Here is a 13,695-nt window from a genome sequence, read left to right as displayed (position 1 = left end):
AGTCAGAGGAGCTCGTTTCTGGAAAATTTGAATGTACTTCATTCAAAAACCAATTATGTACCCTTAAGAAGTTCCCATGCTTCTTTCTTTTTATTTTTTTTTTATTTTTTTTTGAATATTAACGGTGCAAAAAAAATATTTTAAATTTTTTTTGCCGTAATTACGTTTCAATTTTGCAACATTATACTACGGTTATTTTCGCGAAACCAATCATGCCCGACAGTTTAAACTTTTTTTAAACAATTGGGTTGTTTCCCATTTTTCATTTTTTTCTAAAAGAACGTGGTGGAAAACATGGAGTGAGTTACTTTTTTTCCCTTAATTTTGACTTATTTTCTCTCTTAAAACACAATTTAAAAAAACGTTCAGGTGCTATTCAATAAATTATCGCCCATTAGCCAGGGCTAAAGCAGAAATACATGAAATACACCTGCCAGCTCAGTCATTTCCAGCCGAGGACTGCAGTTTCGTACTTATTAGCACTCAACTTTTGTCCTCGGCTGGAAATGACTGAGCTGGCTGGTGTGCTTCATGTACGTTCAAGTGTTGTTTTCATTTTGGTTACTGACGTCACAAATAAACAAGTCGCAAGCGTAGCACAGAGTAAAGTTTCAGGACACTGCCGAACTCAGCAAAATGATTATTTTATTTCATTAACAGTTCTTGTTCTGCTAATATTGCTCGTAGTGAAAACATAAAATAGGCGATATCTTGCCAAAAAGGAAAACCACACGCTCCAATTCAAGATGAAGGCCTTCCTTTGTGACATCTCACAATGAAACATTTCGTTTTAAAAATCAGATATTAAAAAAATAACTACAAATAAAGTGTTTGGAAAAAAAGTATTTTGTGGCTCCATGTTATTATTAATATTATTATTTTTTGCTTAATCTATCAATTTAATTATCAAATTAATTTATCAAATCTAAAGAAGTTCTTTTGCCTTTATATAGAAGTTTAGTAAGACCTCATTAGGAGTATGCTGTTCAGTTTTGGTTTCCTTATCTTAATAAGATATTAATGTATTGGAAAGGGTTCAAAGGCGGGATACAAGGCTAATGAATGGACTTTCTCACTTAGACTATGATTCCAGGCTTAGAAGGCTAAAAATGTACAGTCTGGAGCAAAGAAGAGACCGAGGGGACATGATTCAGTTGTTTAAATTTATTAAAATGAAAGATGTTACGGGGCTGAAGTTTAGCACTGAAAACAGGACAAGGGGTCATTGTTTCAAGCTATTTAAATCTCAGGCTAACATGGATATTAGGAAAAATTATTATTATAGCAGGGTAGTGGAACCTTGGAACAGCTTACCGGAAGAGGTGGTAATGAGCAAGGAAGTAGATAGTTTTAAGAGGGATATTTGATCTTCACTGGGGATTGTAAATTGACTAGGACAAGTCTAGCTGGGCCCAGAGCCTGTTGCTGGACGTCACTTTTGTATTTGTATTTGTATTTAATTTCACTGACTGAAGGTAGTTCTTTAGACGGAAAAAACACACCCATTTCAACAATTATCACCAGTTATTCATTTGTATTTTTGACTCGCCATTTGGCTGTGTATAATCGTGCCTCAGTGCCTTGCGTATAAGTAATTCATACAGGGTTAAAAAGAACTTTTGTAAAATTGTTGTGCTTTGGAGAAACAAGAAGAATAATAGGCGTCCCAGCATTAAATTATTATTAGTGAAAATGTGATTTAACATAGCTGTAAAAAAATAAACAACAGTATGACATATTAGTTAAATTATATCTTTCACATTAAAAAAAAATTAAAAAAGTAAACTTGGAAAAAAACTAAAAAAATATTTCATATACATTTCAACTTTTTCTAAAGTTCATATTGTTCATTCTGTTAAAACCATTTGTCAAAAGAATTAGACAAAACATTGATTCTGCAAATATTTTTTAAAGAAAATGAAGTAAAACTACTGGACTTAGAACTAAACAGTCAGCAAACAAGGCGAGTTTTATTCATTTTTCTTTTCTTTTAATAATTAAGTTAAGTTACTTTGTTGCATTTCCGTAAATGATTAAAAGCAAGTTTTGTGCCTTGAAATTATTAATGCATAACGGGTTCAGAACCATTGATTAGTTTTATGCCTGTTCTGAAATTTAAAGTTTTCTTTATAATTAAAACTTTTTTTTAAAATATACTAAGCTGGTCACTTTGTTATTATAGTTACTTGGCCACTTTGTTATTATTAGTCTACTTTGTTGCACTCCATGCGTAAAAGAATAACCGAAATCTGTTTCAACCATTGAAGAATAACTTACGTAGAATTTATTAAAACTTGATTATGAAGAAACGAATAAAGAGTCAATAAAAAACATGATGAATTACTGGTAATTGTATTAAAATTGATCGCGTCAAGAAAAAATTGTACTACTCTCGCAAGAATAACCCACTATCGTACTATATATTTTTAGAAGTTATTTGCTATTTAGTTCTAAAAGTACTCCAGGATTATAATAGAGCTAACTAAAGTTACTATAGCAAAATATGATGAAGTTATATGAACCTGCACATAATTTCAGGGGAAAAAATCATAAAAAAATTAAATGTAAAAGGAACAAAAAATATTTGTTCAAGCAGTTACTATATCCTATCATGATTTTTTACAACAATTTCTAGAGCAGAAATAATATTTTAAATTGTTTGTCATGTACATTAGACTAAAAATTAAACTATTTCAAGCGTATATGTAAATATATATAAATTAATTAATTCTTTTAACAATGTTAATGTGATTACTTAAGTCATCCGCAAAAATTCTTAAAGCGCGCATGATTTTTTTTTTGTACCTAATAGTACTGTTTTTTTTGTGTGAGCTGTGTAAAGTAGTTATCAATTGCCCATAGGAAAACAAAGGAGTGACTTGCTTTTAATTTGAAAGAATATTTTTTTTTTCAAGTGTATGTCGGAAAATTTATATGCAGTCATATATTTAAAAAAAATAACACATTAGTTCCAAATTTAGAACATAGCTCGCTTCACTCCCACTACAGCAGATGATGAGCAAAATAAATAAATTCATTTTGAAGTTTAGCGTTTAGTTCTATCAAAAGAAAAAAAGGTGGAGCATTTAGGTGCGGACACATGTCTTTAATAACGCTTGTAAAGTTTATATTCTTGGAGAATCATCTGTCTTGAGAATGGTTCTAGGCTCCGTTTGTTTTATTAGCAATTAACAAAACTCTTTCTCAGATACAGTCGGACCTAGATTTAACAAATTCACCGGGACCGAAACTTTTGTACGTTAAATCGGGGTTATTTGTAATATCGGGGTGTGAAAAAAAATTGAAAAAAAGGCACTTTTCTAAGATCCCTAATAAGCAACTGTGGGGAAATATCCATAATTAGAAAGTGTGCAGTTTTTATTCAGCATTCCACTACTTATTATGTGCTAGTTAATTTGAAAGAGATACGTTTTAACAGTTTCCAGGCCGTGTAAAGCATTTGAAAAAGTAGCAGTTTTAATAGGAGTTTCACAATCACGTTCTGCATCAGAATCACTACTCGTTGGTTGCAGCCTCGCCCTTGCCCGTGAAAAATGGCTGATTCCAAGAAAAGTCTTTTACTGTCTCAGACAATCACAATATGGGTGAAACATTTGGAAAGCAATCCAATATTTTCTAACTCAAATTAACAAATAAAAAAATTTTTTTGTCGGCAGTTAAAATGATTTGTTGTTTCGGGATTTATTATTCGGAAAATAGGGGTTTTTGCCTTCATTTTAATCGGGGAAAAAGAAAAATTCGTTAAATCGCGAAATTCGTTAAATAGAGGTTCGTTAATTGGGTTCCGACTGTATATTTAATTCACTCTAGTGCTTATATTATAGTTATGAAATAAGTTTCTCGCACATAAAGCCCTGAATCGCAGAATACGTAGCGACAAGTCCGCCATCTTGGGGCTAAATGCTGCTTTTTTCCCATGCCTGCTACGGTGAAGTGACGTGTTTTGCTTCTTGATTGTATATTGAGATGGAGTTAATAAGAAGCCCTCATCAAAAACCAAAACAACGTGACTTCACCATTGCAGACACATTTAAAAAAGCATCGTTTAATACCAAGATGGCAGACATGTTGCTACTTTATTCTAGTACGATTCAGGGCTTTACTTGCACTAAAAAAATTCCGAAACGTTACTGTTTATTTCCATGGAACGTTTCGGGATTTCAGGAATTTTCACCTATTTCCCATTAAAATCAGGTATCTTCGCAAAAAAGGTTCCTGAATTGCTAAAAGATGCACGAATGCCGACTTATCACTGATGTGAAAAATATTTTTAGTTACCAATTTAAAGATAGGCTGAGCGTGTTTATCAATTGTATCGGCGTTACCTTGAGTACGGCCCGCCCGATTGATTAAGCTCCCGATGGGAGCAAATCAGGCATTGCAGTCCGGATTAGCTCCCTACTCCGGATTAGTTCCCTACTGGAAGCAAGTTACCGCCCTAAAGCCAGGGCTAAGGCAGAAATACTTAAAATACACCGTCAGCTCAGTTATTCCATCCGAGGACTGCAGTGGAATAACTGAGCTGGCGGTGTATTTTAAGGCATTGTATAACTGCACCTTTGCAAGGCAGGACTAACAAGCAAGGAACACGCTTGGCTCTTGCTTGCAGTTCTCGCGTGGCTTTGGCCATGGTTGCTCAAATGCTTCTAGGAGCTTTCTTGGCATATCAGAAAGGTTCTAAACAATTAAATTAACCCTGCTTAATATTTCTAGAAGGTTCCGGGACATGACTGGCTTTAACAGGGGAGATTTCCAAATATTTCAGAAAGTTTTAAGCGTAATTTAAGAAAGGTTACTGACTTTTATCGGAAAAAGTTCATAGTTTTTGCATGATATGTTACTAGCTGGAATTGGGCACATCAGCTGCCTATTATTTTCTGGGAACATTTCTGAATCGTTTTCACAGTGTGTATCTGCAGTTTGCAAGCTCCAAGTAGTTCCTGATAAATCACTGCAAACACTTGGTACAACAATCAATCACATAGTACGTGAAATACACCTCCAACTCAGTCATTTCCAGCCGAGGACTGCAGTTTCGTGCTTATTAGCACTCATCAGCCCGGCATGGGAAAATGACTGAGTTGAACCGAACCATTGCTTCGGTCACTCATCTGGTCTGCTAATTCTATATTAGCTACCAGTTTGTTTCGCACTCTTGGCTTCCTTAAGAGGTTTTCCATCTCCAGCTCAGTCACTTTCCCATGCCGGGCTGATGAGTGCTAATAAGCACGAAACTGCAGTCCTCGGCTGGAAATCACTGAGCTGGAGGTGTATTTCACGTATTTTTGCTTTATCCCTGGCTAATGGGCGGTAATTTACTGAATACAATCACATAGTATTTAAAGGTATGAGAATGGCAAAAAAAAAAGTTAGTTTCATTTAAAGAAAATTTAGCTATTAATACAAATAGAAACATTGATACATCATCAGAAATATTATAGGAAAAAATAAGTAAGTAAATAAACTTTAAGGGTAACTTCAATAATTATGCCTTGTTAAATCTATATTAACAAGAAGTTAGACAATATTCCATAATTAAAATAGATAAATATTAGCAGTAGAGATATGTGAATAGTTTTAAGCCAAGTAATATCAAAATTAAAATCAAGTAAAACAATTCTAAGAATATTATGTAAGTATAAAATAGTTGATTAAAAATTTGTTATTTGTTTTTCGTTTGTTTCAGAAAAAACATTCTTAAGACGAAGATAAATATTAATTCAACATTTATTTTCCGTAAAATCCAATCTCCAAAATTTCTCTCCTTAGTTAAAGTTTCTTTTTTCTTTCTTTTACATACCCCAGGATAGTCAGGGGAAGTACATTTAAAGAGATTGAAAAGCTGCACTCCCAAACCTTGATAACGTGAACTTAATTGCTGGTATAAATCTAAACTTCACTCATGTCTAGATACGTTTTCAAGAACTAATTATTTTCCAGGCATCTGTGCCTGAACGAAAAAAAAAAATGTCTCTCAGAGAATTCATTTTTTCTAAAAAGAAAAGAAAGTGAAATGTGGGTTTTTTTTGGGGTTTTTTTCTCCTCTAATTAAAAACGAAAAAATAGAAGGTGATGCAAATCTCCTGAGAGAGAAAAATGAACTAAAAGAGCCATTTTTTTCCTGTGTCAAAAATGTTTCTTGAGTACGATGGATCATTTAAAAATACTTTTTGTGCGTTGCTTCATTAAAATTGAGTTTTCTTAAAACTTTTATTCAGAAAAAAAGAAGATTGGTTGCAAATCCTGTCTCTTACAGATAAACAAATTGCGTTGCGTCACTCAATTATGATAAACACAAATGTGGATGACATTTCTTTTACAAACAAATAACGCAATTACTTTTTCAGATATCATTATACTTTTAGGCAAGATTTTAGAGTAAACATTGTTTAAACCCGTTGACAGAAAAAAATGTGTATCTTATAGTAAAAAAGAAAGAACTTGCAACGTAATCTACATTTTAATTGCAGTCACTAGCCATTTTAACAAAAATAATTAGTTTTTTTTCTGACAACATCAAACAAGCTTACAAAACATAAGACTTATACAGAGCAGCTACAGCTGCAAACCTTCTGAAATGTTGAAATAATTTTTAAGCCTAACATTATTTCGAACTTTCATAAGTAACAAAATTAATATATTTCTAACTGAAAAGTCGATGATTTACAGATAAGGTAGGTGCGGGTAATAAGGCCTACCTAAGGGAGATTTGGAATAAAATGGAAAGAAAAGGATCCGAATCAGCAAATTGCAAATTTAATTAAAGTATCATTCAATTACTACACGAAAATAACAAAAAACGGCCTTTCTTGCCGAAAACAAACATAAATTTAATTATTTAAAAAAACCTTGCAATTAGGCCTTATTATACTACGGCAGGGTAATAAGGCCTAATATTTTAACACTCGTAAATAATCAAAATAAGCTATTAACATTGGTAATTGAGATCATTTGTAATATCCTTAAGCATTACTCATGCTGAAAATCTTCAAAATAACAAAAAAAAAATTAACAGCCGTCAGGGCACTCAAAAATATCTTCGTCATCGGCTGTAAACCGACGCATTGCTCATGATACCACCTGTTGAATTTTGAACAGGGCCTCATGTCAATCATTTTATCCTCCTCACAAACGTGACAGTATCAATTAGCATCTTTTTTTTTTTTTTTTTTGTCGTCTTTCTTTGAGCATTGACGTCATTTTTTGCTTTTTTCTCTTTTATATATTCTTCAAACAGTTCTTTGGTGACTTTAATTCCTCGATAATTAATAGATTTTCTTCTTAAAATTGATGTTCTTTCAGTATTTTTCACTGGAGTACGCATAAGCTCCTGAAATGCTTTTTTTTTTTCAGTTGAGCTAGTGGTACATTGTCCTCTTCATCGTCCGAACTAGAACCGTAAACCATGCCGTACGTCGTTCCAGGAGGTTTTTTTGGGGTACTATTAATTGTTCCATCTTGTGCTGTCGATGTGGAAGGCTTTGGGGTTATTGGCGTGAGGGAGGTGCGAGGTTGCAAATTTTTTTCTTGAAATTTGTCAGCTTCGGGAGCTGGAATTTTTGTTAATACAGACGGAGCAAAAACTGTTTCTGAAATAGCCTGTGGATTCAATGGATACAAACCAGTGGTTTTAAAGCCGCTTGTAATGTTACTATGTGTCATGCATTTAGACCAGACATTTGAAAGAATAACATTAAACCGTGCCTTGGTGAGCTTTTTGTCTGGGTTTTGTTCCATAAATGATAAAACTTCTGCATCCCAGTGGTGTTCAAATGATCGATAGACGGCTTTATCAAGGGGTTGGAGTTCATGAGTGGTGTTTGAAGGTAAACAGTATAATGATATATCGAGAGAATCGGCGACTTCAACGATTGTTAAGTCTAGGTGACAAGCCGCTCCATCAAATATTAAAAGGGACTTTCCTGAAATTTAAATCTAGATAGGTGCCTTAGAAATTCTGTAAAAAGTTCAGTAGTCATATAACCCTTTGTAGATTTTTCTACCAAAGAACCCGGTGGCAAATTGTCATATAATTCTGCCTTGAACCGTTGCCTTTAAATATTATCATTGGTGGTATAGCAGTACCAAGTGCATTTACACATCCAGCTATTGTGACATTTTCGGCGTGTTCCGAAGACTGTAAAGGCACTCTTTTAGTCCCCTTCTTTGCCAAAACAGTCTGCTGGTGGTGAATTGTGAGACGGCAGCCTTTCTCATTCATGTTGTAGATTCTTTCAGGATGACTTCTCAAGTCCAGATTATCATAAATTTCATTCAGTCTGTTAAAGTGATCATTAACGATGAATTTGTTTGGCTTTTGAGCTCTGGCCGGGTTCATAAATTGAGTTTTTCGTCTAGATATTTCCGGGAGTCGTTTCATAAATGCTTTAAACCAATCTTTACCAGCAACTTTAGCAAGTTTATTAAAATTATGCTTTATGTTATTAAGCTCACAAAATTTATAAACCAAGCGTCGGAGAATACGTGGTGTCACAGGCAACCCTACTTCAGCAAACCTCAAAATTCTGATGACAAGATCAGCTTCCTGGTCATCACTGAGAATAGATTTTCTACCAAGTGTTTTTTTTTTCAAACTTCCGGTCTGGAGATGGTTTCTAATGGTTCTCCTGGGAACATTATACCTCACATCTGCTTTATATGAGCTCAGCATACCTCTTCTTACTGCTTGGATAGCCGACACTAAGTCAATATTAGACCACAGTGCTCGTTTGGGAGGCATCGTGATGTAGGCACTAAAATTAGAATGAACCAAGTCGTAAACAGCCGCAATTACTGATAAACACTCATACCATGTTGAGAAAGGTTCAAAATAAGATGCACAGCTGAAAAACTACGCTACAAAAAAAGGAGTATAATAAGGCCTACGGTCAATTTTCGTAGGCCTTATTAGCCGCTGACGTCAAATTTAAAAAAATACAAAAAAGTTCAATAATTCGATCATATTATTTCACTCAGACATGAAATATCGATAGAAGCATCCAAGACAGATAACTGTAGCGCAAAACTATGCATAAAAGTATGATATTACAAAAATTACTTACATTTCAATCTGACGATTTTTTATTATTCGTGTCTTACAAGCGTTCCGTGAAAATGAATCTGGGCTCGCTGGTCAAAACAACTGAGCATGGCGTTGCGACCAGTTTGAGGAGCCATCTGGGAGTGTAAACTATCTACGATAGCGTTTTTGAGCGGCTACAACCATTTTAAATTATATTTTCGCTGTTTAGGCCTTATTACCCGACAGGCCTTAATACCCGCACCTACCTTATATATTTTTACAGATAAATATGCCATTATAGCGATATTCGTGAACCCATATATTGATGAATAAACATCGTCGACTGATGAAATTCAAGGAAAATCAAGTTTTCTTTCATTAAATTATTATATAAATGCACTGTGTAAAGCAAAAGCGAAACGTTCTTAGAAAATGATGTGCAGCTATTGTGCCTAGATTCTGCTTATATTATGTCTGGCAAAATCAGGAAAATTTCCTTCTCAAAAAGACTAATCTTGATCAATAGTCAAAGCCAGTAAGTAATGTTACTGGACTAACTGAAGATTCCACAGCGATAAGTTATAACAGGGCCGTATACAAGGGGCGGGGTGGTTCTTTAGGTTAAAATCCCCCTCCACCCCGAAAAGTTCGGTTTGACATTTAAATGTTCGTTTATATTTAAAATTTCCAAATTACTTCAGCAAAGATCCACATGAAAGTTTTTGCACCCTTTCCGAAATTATTTTCTGGTTACGGCCTAGACTTCTTTTTTGTACATAAAGCTGCGGCGTGAGTTTCTGTTCCGATAAAAATATATTATTTTACATAGAATTCACTTTCTTTTCTCACAAGCTAATTTGCTTGTTTTTCTCATTTTTCTTCGAAATGCCTGTACATGATTCAAAATGTTTTAATATCAGTTAATAGTTTAACATCATTTCACGGAATTTTCGGCATTTTACCGATCCTCAAAGTTTCACAAATACTGCAAATTAAATCCTTAACGTAAGCAAGAAGTGAAATATATATTGGTACACATGAGAAGGAAAATTTCTCCGAAAAGATGAATAGGTAGAGTTTTCAGAACAAATATCTTCGAATACGTTTGTGAAAGCTTTCAAAACTTTAATATCAAATTTAACGTTCTAATAACATCTCAAGTTTCTTTATTCCGTCTTAATTCGGGGAAATTATATGATACGATATTTCCTAGAAAATTCAAAGGAAGATTATTTCTATAATGCTTAATTCCGTGAAATGTTATGTTGAGATATTTCCTGGAAAGTTTGGCAGAAGAAGAAAAATAGTTATTGAATTACAGAAATAATTAATGCCGTAGACAGGTAAACTTTAGTATCTGTAGAAATAATTTTTGAGATAATTGAAAAAACGCGTTTTGAATTTAATATTAACAATAGAAAAATGTTGAAATAAGTCGTTTTTTCCAACCTTTTTTTCAGCGGAAATTAATAAGCAAGTTCTTACAATAAAGTTAATGTACAATAATAGATGACAAAAACGCAATAATAATAATAATAATAATAATAATAATAATAATAATAATAAATATAAAAAAATGTGCAGTTATTGCCTTTCCCTTGTTAACAGCAGAATGCTATTTAAATTAAAAATAAAATGCATTTTGAATTCAACGAAATTTATTTTTTTTTACAGACCAAAACTTACTTTATGATGCAAATCTTCAAATACTTTTTGAACAGGGTTGTTTAGGTAGAAGAAGTGATGGCTAAGTAAAACATAAAAAATGTTCACCCCGTTTAACCAGAGTTTTATTGGCAAACTTTTTGCCAATTTTACTTTTCCTATAGCTGTCTATAATTTTTACGTGGCGCATTTTGATGTACTCAAAATTATGTTAAACAACAAACACTGTAAAAACGATTCAGAAACGTTCTTGGAAGGTAATAGGCAGCTGATGTGCCCAATTTCTGCCACTAACATATCTCGCAAAAATCAGGAACGTTTTCCGATAAAATCCAGAAATTTTCCTAAAAAATCCAGAAATCTTCCCACTTAAAGCCAGTTCTGTCTCCGAAACTTCATAGTAATCTTAGTCACCTTCCTGATTAATCAAGACAGTTTGCAAAAGCAGTATTGCAAAATGACCAAAGCTAAGCCAGAATTACAAGTTAAGCATCTCGCTTAATTGCAATTCTTGCAAAGCTACGTAGTCCATACTTATTTGCTCCCTGTGAGAGCTTAATCAGCACGGACGAGCCGCAATTGAGTAGAAGCCGATAGCACTTTATAAATACGTTCAGTTAATCTTTAAACTGGGAGATTAAAATATTTTTTGCAACTGAGAGAAGTCTGCATTAGGACAACTTGTAGCAATTCAGGAAACTTGATAACAATGATACTTGATATTTCCAGGAATTGGATAAAAACCATTGAAATCTCGAAACGTTACACGGAAACACTTAGGCTCGTTTCGGAATTTTTTTACAGTGAAACTTAAATCCGTTTCTGAAAAATTAAAAGTTAGCAATCTGGAATCGCAGCTAGGTATTTACTCTATGTTGCTTAAAGCTGTAATTTTACAGAATTTCAGTTTACCTTAAAAATATTCGTTTTAAATAGCACAAAACAGGGTACTAATGAGCAAGGGTGCGGCTGGTCCGCTGCCATTTTTCCGGGCACCCTGTATATTCTATTGATAATGAAAAAAATCTATAAAATATTAATTTACATTTATTTTACTACACACTGTGGGTGAAAATGAATTCCTATGAAAATTTTTCACTTAACCCCAGAGAAGTCGCGCTTCGGTCGATTCCCCGCCCGTTGTCAGACATTTCGCTCTATCCCACGACCTGTTATTCTAATAATGGCGCCCATCTGTGTAGCTGAAGGTCAGACTCTCCCCAGCCCACACACTTAATTCTGAGAATTTTTTTCGGTATTTCAAGGTTTCATAGCTTTTGGAAATGTATGTTGGTCATTTAGACCAATAGCGCGCCATCCTAGTCAGGTGTCATTTTCTCCCCGGCACTTCCTTTCTTCTGCTTTCGTCTCACGGATCGCTACGGCGGGGAAAAGACCGAAACGCGAGCACTAGCGTAACAAAAGGAAACGCGACTTCTCTAGGGTTAAATGAAATTTAGTCGTTTCGAGTAAGCAATTAATGACCACTTAAGGAACAATAGTCAAAGTCTGAAAACTTATGCCTTACAAGGAGACCTTACGGTCTCGGAAATTCAGATCGGGATGAAATTCAGCAGAGTAGTAGTAAAAGTTTAGAGTATCCACACACAGTAAAGTAATAAAGCGCACTAGCCAGAACATTCCGAAAAAACAGCTTCTACGGTTTTACACGGAGCTCATATACTCGTATACTAGTTGAGATTTCTCGCCAGCAGCAGCTCGGTGGCTACGTGGTCAGCGTACTGGATTCCCGTGTAATCCATCTCGGGCTCGATACCTCTCGAAGAATTTTTTTGTGAAAAGTTTTAAATCGATTGCTACACTTAATTAAAACTTGAATTTAAGAAAATACTTTATTTTTTAAATACGTATGTATATACGTATGTCTTTATTTTTAAATACGGCGCTATTAAAAATGTATTTTCGATAGAGAAAATAGAGATAAATTCAATCAATAAAAATTATAATTTATTACCACGGCAACAAAAGTGGTGTAGGACTTGTTAATTTATGTATAAAAATTAACAATATAGTTTTATTTATCAATTATATATTTATATACACGCAGCTAACAAGGAATACAAAAACTGTTTTGACATTTGGACTTTTTCAAGGGGCTCTAGCCAGAACGTTTCGAGAAAACAACCTCCAGGGTCTTACACGCAGCTTATATATCGTATACTAGTAGAGATTTCTTGCCAGCAGCAGCTCGGTGGCTATGTGGTCAGCGTACTGGATTCCCGTGTAATCCATTCCAGGTTCGATACCTCTCGAATAATTTTTTTTGTATAAATTTTTAAAGCGACCATTACAGCTAATTGAAATTTGAATTGAAGAAAATACTTATTTTTTAAATGCGTATGTATACGTATGTCTTCATTTTTAAATACGGCTCTATTAAAAATGTATTTTTGATAGAGAAAATAGAGATAAATTCAACCAATAAAAATTATAATTTGATTACCACGGCAACAAAAGTAGGGTAGAACTTGTTAATTTATGTATAAAATTTAACAGTATAGCTTTTATTTATCAATTATATATTTATATACGTACACCAGAATGATAATTATTATAAAAACAAGGAACACAAACACTGTTTTGACACCTCACACAATGTATGAAGAAAGATTGTTTACAGGAGCAACCTTTCTGTCAAAGATTCGTAGAAAAACATACTTCATTAATATTCAAGAAAATTTCTCTTTTGTCCGAAAGTTTGGAAATATACCAGGCATACCAAATGGTTTTAGTCAAAATTTGCGATGACAGTTGAAGGTGGACTCTTGATTGTATTTTTATGCAGTCTTCACGGGTATTTATATTTCTATTATTTTCAACGAGATACACAAAATTTTGTATACTCTATATTAGATTCTGTACCTGTATATAAAAATAGTCGTCGAGAGGTTGAACAAGTGAGGAATATTTTGGTGAAAAAAACAATTCTTCAAGATTAATCGATCCCGGAGTGAATTGCACTGGAG

Source organism: Uloborus diversus, chromosome 8 (assembly GCF_026930045.1).
Source record: "Uloborus diversus isolate 005 chromosome 8, Udiv.v.3.1, whole genome shotgun sequence".
NCBI lineage: Eukaryota > Metazoa > Arthropoda > Arachnida > Araneae > Uloboridae > Uloborus > Uloborus diversus.
Note: the sequence above shows the minus strand (reverse complement) of the source record.